The 14,764-nt window shown below is 39.7% G+C and overlaps 1 long non-coding RNA gene across 2 annotated transcripts in view; it reads right to left on the bottom strand.

Moving 5' to 3' along the window:
- The window catches only part of LOC122988625, a 189,276-nt gene that overhangs the window by 7,609 nt on the left and 166,903 nt on the right, over positions 1–14,764 (bottom strand). For both annotated transcript variants that reach the window (XR_006404846.1, XR_006404847.1), the window contains one exon: positions 10,162–10,234. This is a non-coding gene — a long non-coding RNA (uncharacterized LOC122988625). The remainder of the gene's footprint in view (positions 1–10,161; positions 10,235–14,764) is intronic.

Genomic DNA, 14,764 nt, shown 5'->3' with positions numbered 1-14,764 from the left:
TAGGGTATAAATAAGTGCAGAAGGAGGTAAAGTAGGCAAGATTTAGTAATTTGAGGGTACAAATGACAATTTTAAGAGAAGAGTTCATGAAAATGAAATTATTTCAGTGTCCTGTATCCCCAATATGGAGGCTTTGAGCTTCTCAGACAGAGTTTTAGAGAACCAAAGGCTTAATCTAACAGGGTGAGAGATTATTTTGTGTCTCATGCCATCAAACTGTTAAATGCTCAAGATGAGTCAGCAGATCAGTCTTCCATATGATTTTTTTAACAGTTGATGTGTAGATTTGATGGCTGGATGTACACCAAGTATTTATATTTTATTCTTTAAGTGTCTGTGTGTTCTGTGTTTCACTTGGTTGCAAGACTAATTTCCTCTTATGGACAATAAAGTTGAAAATGTTTCTCCCTTGACGTTTACCAGCCTCTGTACGAACTTAATCAGACTGAAAGGGAAAACAGGAAGTGGAGGGAAACAACATCACTGTTTGTTTGATCAAACTCAACTATCAAGGATTATCTCTAATAATTTAATTCATTTCACTGTTACTTAAAAACATGAATAAACTGGACTAAGCGAACCGTCCGTTGCTCTTTATTGCTCCCCTCCGTCACCCGCTGCGTACCCCCTCACCCTTCTGTTCCCTCCCGCTCCTCCTCTGCTTCACCTCCTTCTCATCTGTCCATCCGTTCTTTTCACTCTCTCTCTCTCCCCCTGCAGCCCCCTCCCCACCCCCCCCCTCCTCCCTCTCACATCCATGATGTATCACCTGTCCGTATGTGTGTGTGTGTGTGTGTGTATCTATCTTGGTGCCCGATGGGGTTTTAGCCACTGGAGCTCTTTGACTTGAGGACAAGCGCTGTCTGTTCATCGCTCATCTAAACACTCTCTCTCTCTCTCTCTCTCTCTCTCTCTCTCTCTCTCTCTCTCTCTCTCTCTCTTCAGTCAACAGCTACACTCCTATCTCAGATTTCAGTGTGGGACCCAGAACATCTCTTTCTCTCTCTCTCACTCGCTATTTTCTCACTTCACCTGAGTTATCACCTGATTCAGCCATCCTGAGATGCTCCGTGTCACCGGCTCAAGTTAACTTACTGACCCATATTCATGCTGCAGCACATAACGATGCTGTTACTTATGGTTATTACTGTTTACACCTCAAGAGAGAGAGATGGAGGGAGCTTAGAGACTATTTGAGCGGGGGAGAGTGCATTCTTCACTTTCTCCGTTGGCCTAATGTCCCATATTCATCACTCTATGGAAAATGAGTCAATTGCCAAGGGGTTTCAATTCAAATCAATAGTCTAGTTGGGACAGTGCATGTGGAGTAAGACGTTCCCCTTCATCAGCATTTACTGTTTCAAGTGCCTTAGACCTCTGATCTGTCCCAGTGGAGCTGCAAAGACCAACAGCAACCAAGACTGAATGCTACGCTGAAGTCTTTCCAGATGTTTGAGCTCTTCACTCTGTCCTCCAGTTGAGCCCAAACACTTGTTTCAATCTGTGATCTCACTGTTTTGGTCACCACCCAGGATTGATCACTGTATGTGAGAGTTGGAAGGCAGATAAACTGGTACAGGCTCAGCATCTTCTTCACCACCACAGTCCTGTGCAACTCGTGCAAAGCTGCAGACGCCACAGTGATCCACCAGTCGATCTCAAGCTCCATATTTCCCTTAACGGATATCAGATATTCCTTGGGTCTACTACTCTCCAGAAACTGAATACGAGATCGCTGTTATTAGTCTTTGGAGCCATTTATAAACAAACTACTATCAGTGTAGTGTTCAGGATGAAGGAACATGTCACCCAGTGCAACGGTGTGGCTGATTTTTGTGTTTATTAAATAGTTTTTGGACAACTATGGAGAGGAATAAGATTTATCAGGCTTTGGATACACACACAATACTGGTTTGTCTCTGCACATGAGATTTGTCGACAATAAGAAAATATTGCCAGCCATATTCTCTAAAATGACCCAAAGATATGTGAACTACTTCACTTGCTAGCAACTTGCTTCCAACCTGGAGGGGGAAATCCACCATTTTTTCAGCGGAGTACTATGGCCTCAAGATGTGTCGTCATCTGAAGGAAAAAGTGTTTAGAGCTGTTTAGAACGGCCACAGTTGAAGGCGGAGTGAAAAGCCTAATGTCTTAGAGAGGGGTGAAGGTGCTATAATTGCTCAAATGAAATGAATTATTAAGGACAGAATGACCCAGAGCGGCAGACCCAGCATCTTATAATCCCTGATCCTGGAGAAGACACACTGAAGGACATAGTCAGAGGACTTCTCCAAGACCCCAGAGCACATAGTGGAGGGACAATGATCCCTCCAGTATCCTCACTATACAAGAGTTTAAACAGCTGGTCAGCTGTTCTATAACCATGACAGAATCTGCATTGTTTTTCCTGAATCTCAGTTTTGACGACTACTCTGAGCCTCTTTTTCTTTGCATAAGCGTTCTCAAGAAGGCCTAGCAGTCGATACCCAACAACTGGAGAAATGGAAGTCATAATATATCTATGAGAAAAGCTAAATTCCTCAAAACATAAACCAGTTTATGCCAAATGCTTGAAAATAATATTAACATGAATATCTGCACTGGAAGTCAAGAGAAGGTGATATCCCAAAATAATGACATGCCCTGTTAACTACTGCTATGAAGGATTCCAGTGGTTAAAGCCAACAAAGCTGCTATGACCTTAAAATATCAATTAAATCTCTGAGTTTGGGTTCAGGGAGGGCAGTATGGGAACTGTGTGTGTGTGAGTATGTGTGTGTGTGTGTGTGTGTGTGTGTGTGAGTGAGAGAGAGAGAGAGAGAGAGAGAGAGAGAGAGAAAGAAAAAAAAAAGAGATGATAATTAGTGGTGACTCAAGGTTTCCCTGACCATAATCCCCTGAACAATCTACACTCATACAGGTGTTCGCTAAATCCAATTACCAACACAAGAGGAAGAGAGTAGAGGAGATATTAAATAACAGTTAAATCTGGTCTTCTTCTTGTTTCAGTTGGCAAACAATAGTGCTACTACTGTCTTCAGCGGGAAGGAAGTGCTGAAAATGATATATTTTCCATTAAAATATTAGCAGTATAGTTTTACTTGCAGCTAAGACATCTAATCAGTTTCTTTTGCATTGATGAGCTTTTCATAGATGTTTCCTAAAATAAGGTCAACAGCACTGCCAACATGTAACTAATGCTCCATAATTAATAAAATGTAGGACTTGGTGCTCTCATATGACTGCCTATGTTTACAGAACACAACAAATAACAGTACATTATATATTTATAGCTGCCAATTTATGGTAACTCATGTTTTTAGAAATGGTAATTGAGCATGGCTAATTACCCGTGTAAGACAGTCTCTGCTATGCCTCATGTGTATCTGTTTCAATATGTTATTCTGGATATTGTGTACAGTACATCCAGTATGTGTCACTGTGGTATTGTGCAGACCTCTGATCTCCCTGTATGGTTAGCAGACCACAGAGCTCTGGAGAGGCTTTTGCAGCTTATTCAAATCAGCCCACTATTACATGTGAGTTTCTGTTGCTAATGCATTTTTGCCCCAACAGCCTTAAGAGGGTAATCAGTCGGTCGGTTTATTCAACACTTCGGCCCAGTGCAACATAACTCAACATTGACATGAAGTGATTCTGGTTCTGAGAGGGTGAGTGTTAATGCTTTTTGGTGGCTGTTTTTTTGGGGGGGCTAAACTTCCATTTTGCACAGAGCACGTTCATGCTCTCCAGAGGATAAATCGTGGGTTTACCCTCAGGTCCAAAGGTAAACTTTGTGGACAAGATATTTCATAATCTAACTGTCAGAGTGTTTAGTATATTTATACTCCCAAGAGGAGCTCTCAGGGTATTTTTAACCATACAAGTAAGGCTCTAAACATTACAAAATCATCAGTACATTTTTCATTCTGTCCAACACTTACATATAGTGTGTTAGTGGCTCTTTAAAACTTTCAAAACACATCAAACATTGACAGTAAAATTTCTGTGTTTGATGTGTTAATTTTCTAGCCTTTCTAGTTTATTCTGTGCAGTTTTGACCGACAGAGTCACAAAGAGTTCAAAAGTATTTTCTTATGCACCAATACATCAAAAAAAAAAAAGTCTGTTTTCTTTAGTTATAGCGGAGATGCCTAGCCAAGTTAATGCTGCACCGAGCTGGCCTTAGACAAAGTCACAGCTTCCAAAAGTGTGACATTTCTTAAATTCACCAGATAATTCCCATGTATCTGTCAAGTTGCACAAAGTTTTACAGTTCATGCAACTTTTATTTAACTTGTGATTTAATTACGGTGTCGTACAACATTGTTCTGGTTATTGTTTTCCTTTTTTAAAGACTTTTTCAGGTTATTGATTGTATTTTGTTTGTTAAATGATTACCATGTCACTAGTATTTCTCCAGCATGTTTCTCATTTTACATGTTGGTTAAGATTAAGAAGCATTTTGAAGATGTTGGAGGAGCAGGAGGAAGGTGAGGGAGACACACCGAACAGAGAAGAAAAAGACTATAGCCTCTCACTACGCTCCCTCCAAACTTTTAATGGAGGTTTGATTAGCAAGCATGTAATGTACTTTACCCCCCCACCCCCACCCCCACCCCGGCTGGAGACAGAGGAGGAGGAGGGTGAAAAGAGGTGAGGGATAGAGAGGGAGAGGTATAGCAGGAAGGAGGAGGAGGAGTGTATATAGGCTGCCCTCTCAGCAGGTCTCCGCATCTCCCCCTCCTCCTCTACTTTATTCCTCCACATCTTCAGAGCAGGACATAAGTTTGCCCCCTACTCTAAAATCTAACATCATCTCCTCTGCCTGCACCCACCCACCCACACACACACACACACACACACACTATAGCCTAACGCCATCTCCCCTCCTATAGCTGCACCATGCTGTGTAAGTGGGGGGTGGGGGTGGGGGGGGGGTAGGATGAGGTTGGAGGTCAGAAACAGGAAGAGGTTTTTTTTTTTTTTTGTTGTTTTTTAGCTTCCCGCCCCCGTTAACAAGCTGCACGTCTGCATGCAGGAAGTTGTTTGTGCACAGACACAATGCAAGTTTATTTGAATCCAGCAGGGAGAAGTCGGCTGTGTTGTCACTCAGCTGGTTTTAGGGTTAAAGGCTAAAGAAAATGTTGAGGTAGCATCCAACAGTGTGTTGCCTTTGCTGACAGGAAAGATTAGAAACTAAAAGTCATCTGAAAGATTGAAAAAAAGGCCTTAAAACTCCAGAAATGTAGATATTAAAAGGTTTATTGTGTTTTTATATTTTCATCTAAAAGTTTATTTTTGATACAGCACTAAAAATCCTGAGAAACCATATTTGTGTCCCATGAAAGTAGCTACAATTTAGTTTTTTTTTTAGAAGAATGTGAAATGTTTGACAGTTCAAGACAGTGTGCAAAAGATTTCTAACTTTTCCGCAACTTTTACCACTTTTGTTACGTCCTGCCTGAATATTCTGTTGTAACTGGAGATACATTTAATGATGGAAGCGAGATATAATCAATTCGAAGGACTAAGACAATTACCAACAAAACCTCTTTTTCAAAACGTGCTTAATATGTGAACAATGCAATCAAGTCTCTGAGTTTCTGTTCATCCTTCTGCGCCTCCCACCACGCCAGATCAGCGTTTCTCTTTCCCCCTCTGCCTCGCAGTGCTGTCGGCTCAGGGTGTGAGCAGAACAACGTTAATGTGTGGAGACACCTGACAAGCCCGCTGGCCTTTAGGGCTCAGCCTAATCACTCTGGACCCAAACCCATCGGGAATTAAACCTGCAAAACCAAACAGTCACTGTGGGAGCTGGCTGGCATCTGCTGGAACCACTCAAAGGGCTGCTGAGGGAAAGGACTTTTTACGAGCAGCCTGTCAGTGGAAATGTGTTGTTTAAAGACAACAAAATCAAAGTCCCGAGTAGATTTATATGCAAACCTGCAGGGTGAAGAATTAGGTGGGAGACGGAACTTTTATTTGTTAGAAATTTACAGGTTTTTCTAACAAATTAGAGGAGAGGAAAGCCTGAAAATCGGGAAACTTGTGCATGATTTCACGGTTCATGTCAACGCATCATGAGGGAACTATAGCCATCTCTTTAGGTAATTCTATACAGGATGTCTAATTTTTGAACTGTGACAGTAAATCCGACAGAATAAATGTCTAAGGGTTGATTCACACATGCACATATTCACACATTCACTTGTCATTGTATTAAAAAAAAAAAATGTCCAGAAAATTATAATTCTGTATGACCAGACAGACTCTGATAAATGCTGGCGCATGACAACATAAAGGAGGTTTGACAGCGAGAGGCCAAGAGTCAGTCTGAAGATGTCGCTGTAATGTGTTTGAACTAACATTAAAGCTCTTTTCCACCATTCAGAGTACAGTAGTGCGTTAACTTTAAAATTAATGGGGATTTTCCAGTGTTTAAAGTACAGTAGCTTGTTAACTCCGGTATCTGTTAAGCCACGCAGGGCCCCTCTCCACTCTCTCTCTCTCTCCAGATGCCCTCATTAATTTTAGATTGGCTCTAAATGAGTCCCCTTCATCGTGGCCGAGGTTTGCTAAATTAGATTCATTTATATTTAAATTGTGAAACAGGCGTGGTTAATGAGAGAATCGTTATTTTTGGGGTTATTTCAGATGGGCTGATAGTTGGGCAGCTCAGTGCTGTGTGAACTAAAAGCCACCAGAGGAGGCACACATGATGTGAGGCGTGCAGCGTTTAGACTTTAATTTTCTCTGACTAACGTTAAAAAAAAAGATGCTTAAACGCAGGATTTCAAAATAATGTAATTTGGAGGCATCTTCAGTGGATAAAGATGATTAATTGTACGTAAGGCCACTGCAGCAGCATAAGCACTTTTTAAAAAAGTTAAAATTAGCATAAAGGGAGCAAATGAAGGACTGACTGTTTATAAAACCTTTAGGATCTCAACATGTGGGATGATTTCTCAGAGAAACAAACAAAACCGGAGACAGGAGCGTAGGCTAAGAAGATCAAACTCTTCACTCGCTAGAAGATAAAATCATTTTCCTTTTCTGCATCCTTTGTTAGAATGAAAGATATAAAAATCTCCTTGTTTGTTTCCTCTCTTAACACCTAATTTAACGCCCTTCAAACTAACGTGTAGTTTTCAACACATCGGCGTAGTTTTCAGCGCCACATGTGCCCCAAAAAACACGTTACAAGACACACATGTTGACTTAGCAGGTGCCTCTAACGACACATGATGCCCCGACAAAAGCAGCAGGATGCCTCTCGACCTAAAGTGCTAAAATTGGAGTGCTGAAAATGTCACATCTAAGGAAAAGGGAACGTGAGGTGGAACAACAGAGCCTTCCCCTCCTCGTCCCCCCCCTTGTCCCCATGAGCCCATCCATCCCTCTCATAAAAAACACAAATCACACAGCGCTTTACAGCTGTACGTCTCCTTACAAGGCGTCTTACAGCTCTTGGCATCCTATAGCAACCCCCAGCTTCTCCCCGGCAGGAATTTGACTGTTAGGAATCTAAGTGCCAGGCGTTTAAAACCTGAGGAATGCTATTGTTCTGGTCACAGCTGCACTAGCTCTAGCTCTGGCTACTGCTGCCACTGTGTGTGTGTGTGTGTGTGTGTGTGTGTGTGTGTGTAGGGGGGAAAAGGGGGGAAGGAGGGAGGGGGGGGGGGGGGGGTTTTAGGAAGGAGGGTGGGAGGAGTCGAAGGTGTGAAAAAGGCAACTTTACGTGTTTCCAGACGTGCTCTGCGGTCTCATGACAAAGCAGCACATAGTTGACAGCGAGTTGACACATTCCTCAGGCCTGGACGCTCGCAACGGTCTCTCCACCTTCCCTCCCTCACTCTCTTTTTTTTTTTTTTTTTTTCTATCTTGCCCAAGCATCATACTGTATGTCCCTCTTTATAGCTACCCCTTTTTTTTTTTTTTTTTAAATCAGATAAATGTATACAACACACATGCTCAGAGTTGCAAAAGACCCCGAGGTATGTGTGCAGAGATGAACTGGAGGATTAAACACACTCAGAGTTCAGTGGGTGTAGGTGTAGAGCAAATGTACTGTATTATTATTATTATTATTATTATTTAAAGACGATTGGAAGATGTGTCTCTTTAAGTTAAATTAAAGCTTGTTTTTACTCAAATATTGGACGATAGAAAAGATTTTTTTTTAATATTTTAAATTCTGTTTGTTTTTTATGTTTTTATTATATATACACATCTACATAAATCTTTGGTATAGTGTTTATCTCTTGTCGTTTAGACAATCAGAAACTCCCTCCTCACTGGTCTACTGAATAAGACTATGGACAGATGAATTTGATAACATCACACCTGTTCTCACATCTCGGCTTCTGGTTAGTTTCATAAAGAATTACAAAATTTCTTAGGTCTCTGAGGTGAGATGAAGGTGAAGCTGATTTAGTTTTGTATGATCTTATAGCTGCTACAACATTAACACTGCTAAACAGCAAACTGAAAACATCCCTTTTCCTCCTGACTGAGCATTAAAGTCGATTATTGACTTTGGAAACATAATTTGACAAAAAAAAAAAAAATATATATATATATATACATATATATATATATATATAAATCGTAGCTGAAGATGCATTTTCAAGCTTCTTCTGGAGCTTTCAACCCCATCTCACGGTCATCCTCAGCAGATGGAGATCAGTTGTACATTTAAGTTAGACTACAGATCAGGTGGTGACGACTGAGCTATCTCCATGACAACTGTTCACATTCCAGACAGTGAGATGAGGCTGAAAGCTACAGAAAAAGCTAGTAAGTGGACCTTGAGTTAACATTTTTTTGTCACATCTGATTGTTTCAGTTGTTTGTTTACTATGTTTACATGTATCTTTTTACCTATGAAGTAGGTTTTATCTCCCCTGGGATGAAATGTGCTTGATTCTTACTGGTTTTATATTATTTAAGTAGGCGTACTAAGTAACAAATTCTTGTTTTTATTGTCTTTTTCTCTTCACACATTGTATTTATGTCCTTTAGATGATTTTAACTTGTGCAAATAACTAAAACTCAACATCCTACATCATGACAATTACTGACTGGAGTTATGGTTTATGTACCATCATGTCTCTGATCATTGTGTATGTACACAAGGAGAGAGATGTCTGTCGTCTACACCGTAGAGTTACAGCAGCGGTACCCTACCAGCGGGTTGGCACCTCCATGGGTGGTCGTAAGATAAATCTGATTACCAGGAGAGGAGAGCAAGAAAAACATATCTCTGACCTTCCTCTAATCTTTACTGTTTTTTACATGGGAACACCTACTTTGCCTAATTGTCTGCGAAATCCAAATTTAAGGCGATACCATCATACCAGCTCCTTGTCCTGAAGGACACAATAAAAGTCAGATTCACTAACAATCATACCATTCACAAATGTTTGTGTTTTTCTGTTTCTTTTTTTTTTTTTTATGTCTGAACACTTTCTCAGCGCAGTTCACACTTTTTTGTAGATGTTTTTAATGTCTGTTTTATTGTCTGTTTTTATATTCCTGCCGTTCTAATTGCTCCTCAGGGCCAAATAAAGTTTATTGAATTGAATTACCGAAAAATTGTACTCCTTCAGGACTCTAAAAACTATGTAAACAAAGAAAATCACTCTGTGGCTGAACTGCTCACAGACATTTAGAACTTGTGACAAGGGGTCACGAGTAGATATCACTTCATTTTAAAGTGTCAAAAGCCTTTAAAAGGTTCGGATCCCCCTGATTTATAGAACTTGCAGCTGTGTTTTTTTTTTACAATATGAATCAGATCGCAATATGACACATGCACCAGGAGAGGAAACAGAAGCAAAAGTAGTGGGGTGGCAGGGCTCCTCTCTCTCTCTCTCTCTCTCTCCCTCTTTCTCTCTCTCTCTCTTTCTTTCTAGTACTGTAATTACCATCCAGCTGCTTGGGGGAACAATGCTTGGCTCTCTTCCAGACGGCTGACTTCATACACTCTGTGCCACGCTCAATTTGGAGCGCAGCGGAAGCTGGGCATGACTGGCACCCTCCAGGGCATTGCTGTGTCTCTCTATGGGACCCACTGTGTGTATGTGAGTGTGTGTATGTGAGTGTGTGTGTGTGTGTGTGTGTGTGTGTGTGTTTGTGTGTGTTCCCTAAACCTACCAGTTCCCATTTGCCATCCGGTTCTTGCATTGTCCTGGTCTCTTTATGGTGTCTTCTCTCTTCTGTTACGTCACTGGAAAAAAAAAAAAGAAGAAGAAAAAATTGACTGAAAGTAATAATTAGTGACATTTTTTTTAAGTGTAATTGATTTTACAAATTATTGCTGATGCTAAAACATAAGAGTGATGTAGGTTTTTGCAAAGGAAATCATTACACACAGAGGAAATAATGCTTTTAGTTTTATGATTTGTTAGCAGTAATCAATAGAAAATGTGGGTACAAGCGACATGAGTAGTGATGGTGGAGGAAATAAGGAAGATTACAATCTATAGAAGGTCAGACTTGTTTGACAGGTTATCAGCAAAGAATAGAAATACCACAAAAAAATGACTAGAAAATAATCTATTCAGTGTATTTAGTCGAAGCGATGTGGTTGAATTTATATAAATCAGATTTATAAAAACACTCAGCCTTGGTGAAAAGCTGCAAAGACTAAAAGGTCATAGTTCACAGCAAATCCTTGCACGCCCACAAAAGTTCTCAATGCTTCCTGATACAAGGTTGTGTTACCAGGCAACAAGTACAGTTCAGGCTAGTAACTACTTTTTCTCTCTCCCCCCCTGTAATGCACTGCAAAAAAAAAAAAAAAAAAAAAAAAAAAAAAAAGTTTAGCTGCAAGAAAGTTAAATGTGATTATTCTGTGTTGTGTTGAACTGATTTGAAGCTTTGGCTAAAACTAATCTAGCAGCAAATCTACAAGCAGCCATCTGAATATGAAGAACTCCCTCATTATATGGGTCAAAGGAAGCTATTGTTGCCCGCCCCTTCCATCACACACACACACACACACACACACACACAGACATAGACGCCCAAACAGAGTATTTAGTTGAGGGACAAGGGTAGAACACAGATAAAATCCATTACCCTCAACACGCATAGTTTATACAGTATGTGTGTATATCCAAATTTCCATACAGTCATTGTATACCGCAACACTGTACACACACTTACACACACACACACATACACACACACATAGTGCATCCCCTCACTTCAAACTTGACTGAATAGGGGGCAGCACGACCCAGCTCTTCCTCCTCCAGCACAATGAGGACCTGTTTGCACCCAGTGTGCCCAGTTACCCCGATCCCAGTGCCCAAAAAAGTAACACAAACAAACACGCACACATGCACATGGACACACATACACACACACACACACAGCCAGCCCCAGTCTGGCTCTTACTGTTTTGGACAGAAGGGCATTTAAAGAGCAGAGACAAACAGCAACAGTTGCTAATTGTTGTGTAAAAAAAAACCAAAAAAACTTGCAGTTCAAGAAGGAGACAGCGTGAAAAGAGAGAAACCGTTCTTTCAGATAGTCACATCGTCCAGCCAGTAACTTTATGACATGACACCACTTTAAATCATGACAGAAACTTCTTCAGACAATAAACATCTACCAGCGTGCAACTGTTGTTGTTTGTCCTCAGAAACTAAGAATTAACATCGGCAGATGAACAGGTCTTATTCTGGGTTTAATATGCAAAGTTGACAGTTTGGATTTATGTTTTGTTTGATTTATTCACACATCAGACTCCCTTTCTCTACAAAAGTCAAACATTTTATGAGGAAAAAAGTTTGGCTCAGTTGTCAGGGTTTAGTTTAACCACTCCAGTTGAGAAAAATACATCTTCAGTTACTTGTTCTATTATAATGATCATTTTGTAGAATAAAAGACACCTTTTAGCATTAACAAATGGCTGTGATTTAAAGGATAAGCTAGTAATATTTTTTTATTTTCATTATTATCAACAAATCCCACAAAAGACCAAAACCAATTAATATTACTAATAATAAATTCCTAGTCGGTCTGTGGCAGTCCTAAGCCTATTTTGTTCCACTGAAGATCTTTAAAAACAGGTCATAAATATGTAGTTTTATTTTGAAAAACGGCTAGGTAATTTTCTAAAACAGCTGTGGTTTTTGGTAAATAGTTTGAGTAAATAGTGTATTTGTTGGGGACTATTTTCATTGCTGGATCAATACACATTTGGTGCTATAACATGTATTTCTGGAAGCAGGATTGTATATTTGGATTGTCTCAAAATAAACTACAGTGCTCACGAAAAACCAAGATTAAGATATTTTTCATTACAGTACACGTGGTTACCTTAAGAACATTAAAGCTACTTGGTTATGTTTAGGGAAAAACTAGTTATGGTTAAAAAAACTGGCAACATCATATTGTTGGTGTGAGACTGGACAGGATGTCAATTACACGCCCGTTCATGGCCTTGACCTCCACATCCTGACTTTTTGCCTGATATGAAATAGATGTCACACTACTTCCTGCAATGCCACTAAAAGTTGGCAAGATTTGGCTGGTTTTCTTTTTTATACTTACAGAGTTGACCAATGCATGAATAAATGATCTCTGGTATTTTTTAAAACTGAGTGGTACAGATACGAGAAGGTGGAGGTGAATGCATGTAGCTGTAAGGAACAGAGCAATGCACAAGGCACAAAATTTAAAAGGTTATAGTTACATATCAAACTTGACTTTACTGTAACAGAAACAGGTAAAGATGTGAAGAAAAACCTGCAGAAATCAGTCACCAGATCAAACAATTCCAGTAGTGATATTTTGGACTGAAACTATCTATATAAGCAATATTTTGTACCAGTTTTCAACATCTTTTCTATCATATGACGACGTGCAGTTTGTCACATAAGTTTGACCTGAATGTAAACATTTCCATCCTATGCTATGTTATCTAAACGCATTAACATATCTTTATTAACGTCTTCCTCAACACAGTCACAGTATATTCATATGAACTCCACCACGGACACAATAACAGTAATGTCATTCGCCATTTGCAAGGCATGCAGCTGAGGCTGGTGCAGCGTGGCAGAGGGCCAGGCCAAAGCAAACAGAGGTGTGTTTCTGATTTGACTGCTCACTTACTGCTGTTACAGAGTTAATACTGAGACATGCTGCAGTGTCAACCAAAAAGGGCCTGTGTTTTTTAGTGACTGACTAAATATGTGAATGACTTTAATGAAAGTTTATGTCAGTTTTACTTTCCTGAAACTGTGCTGAACACTTCAGGTTTTCAAGTATTTAACAGTTGGGTTTGTTTTCTTTAAAGAGACATTAGAGTCAGTTGGTTTTACTTCTAAAAATATATTTTACAGTTGATTGTACCTGCTGAAAATACTTGTAGAATAGGTTTAACTTTTATAAAAGGTAGATAATGTTGCAAGTTTCCTAATGTTAAGTTTCCAATTGTATTTAACAGTTGGGTTTACTTTCCTACATGTATCTTGCAGTTGGTTTTATTTCCCTAAAAAGACTTAACAGTTGGTTTAACTTTTATAAAAAGCACTCTACTTTACTGTTGGTTTTCATTTCCAAAATAAAATGTATGTATAAACCCAAAAATCCTGGTTTAGTCCAGTATAAATGAACATAAGGAAGAGAGGGTGGATGACGCTAATACAGATATACAGTATATTTGTACCTCTACCTGTATATGTATGTACACTGATACTTTTATACATCTGACTGGATGTAATAAAATATTTAAATATGATGATGATAATGTGTATTAAAGTGTATTAAAGTGTATGTATATATGTGTTGTATTTGTGTTTACCAACCCTGTGTGTTCATTTCTGTATGCGTGTGAGCTTGTGTTAATGTGTGTGTGTGTGTGTGTGTGTGTGTGTGTGTGTGTGTGTGTGTGTGTACTAACGGCAGCGGGCCCCCAGGCAGGGCCCCCCACAGTGTCCAGAGGGATTGTGGGTAGTCGGGAGAGGGTTTGGATTCTGGCTTTGTTTGTCTCTGTGTGCTGACATCACTGTGCTGATGGCACCAAATCCCCTGTTCTACTGCACACAGCACTTTCTATACAAAACACCAACACACACACACACACACACACACACACATATACACACACTTATACACACACACGGTGCGAGTAATGCCAACTTGGCCAAAAAAAAAAAAAATGCTTTCTCTTTTTTAACACACGTGCAGACATCCATGCATGCATGTATGGATCCATCACGTACTCACACACACACATATGATCTAAAAGCAGAATGATCGTCATGTTTATGATTATATTTTGCCTCCTGCAGGAACTTCAATTGACAAATATACTTTTTAAAAACAGACATTTGACTTTGTGCTCCACCTGTTGATAAAGTTTAATGACCCAATAACACTTTGTCTTATCACCCGCCCCAAATAAAAGCTCAATTACTCACTAAATTAAGATTTAATTCCAGTTAGGAGATTAGTTGAGCTATTTATTCACATATCCTGTTCTGCATGTTGACCCTATAAGATATAGTAGATCTTTAAATATTATAACATTTATCACATCACTGGTAGTAACCGTCTACCATAAACATGGTTACATCTACAGTAAACCACATGAAATTTCAATATATTAACATGTTTTTCTTCATATTCGCCATTTCGCTGCCTCTTCAGAGCTGCAGTATTTCCATACATATCAGCCATTAAACCGATTGTTGTCCCTCACACAGTCTATTTGCTCATAAGCTCAGCTATCTGACTGTGT

Source organism: Thunnus albacares, chromosome 9 (assembly GCF_914725855.1).
Source record: "Thunnus albacares chromosome 9, fThuAlb1.1, whole genome shotgun sequence".
NCBI classification, from domain to species: domain Eukaryota; kingdom Metazoa; phylum Chordata; class Actinopteri; order Scombriformes; family Scombridae; genus Thunnus; species Thunnus albacares.
The sequence above is the reverse complement of the archived record's forward strand: the minus strand, read 5'-3'. Positions and strand labels throughout refer to the sequence as shown.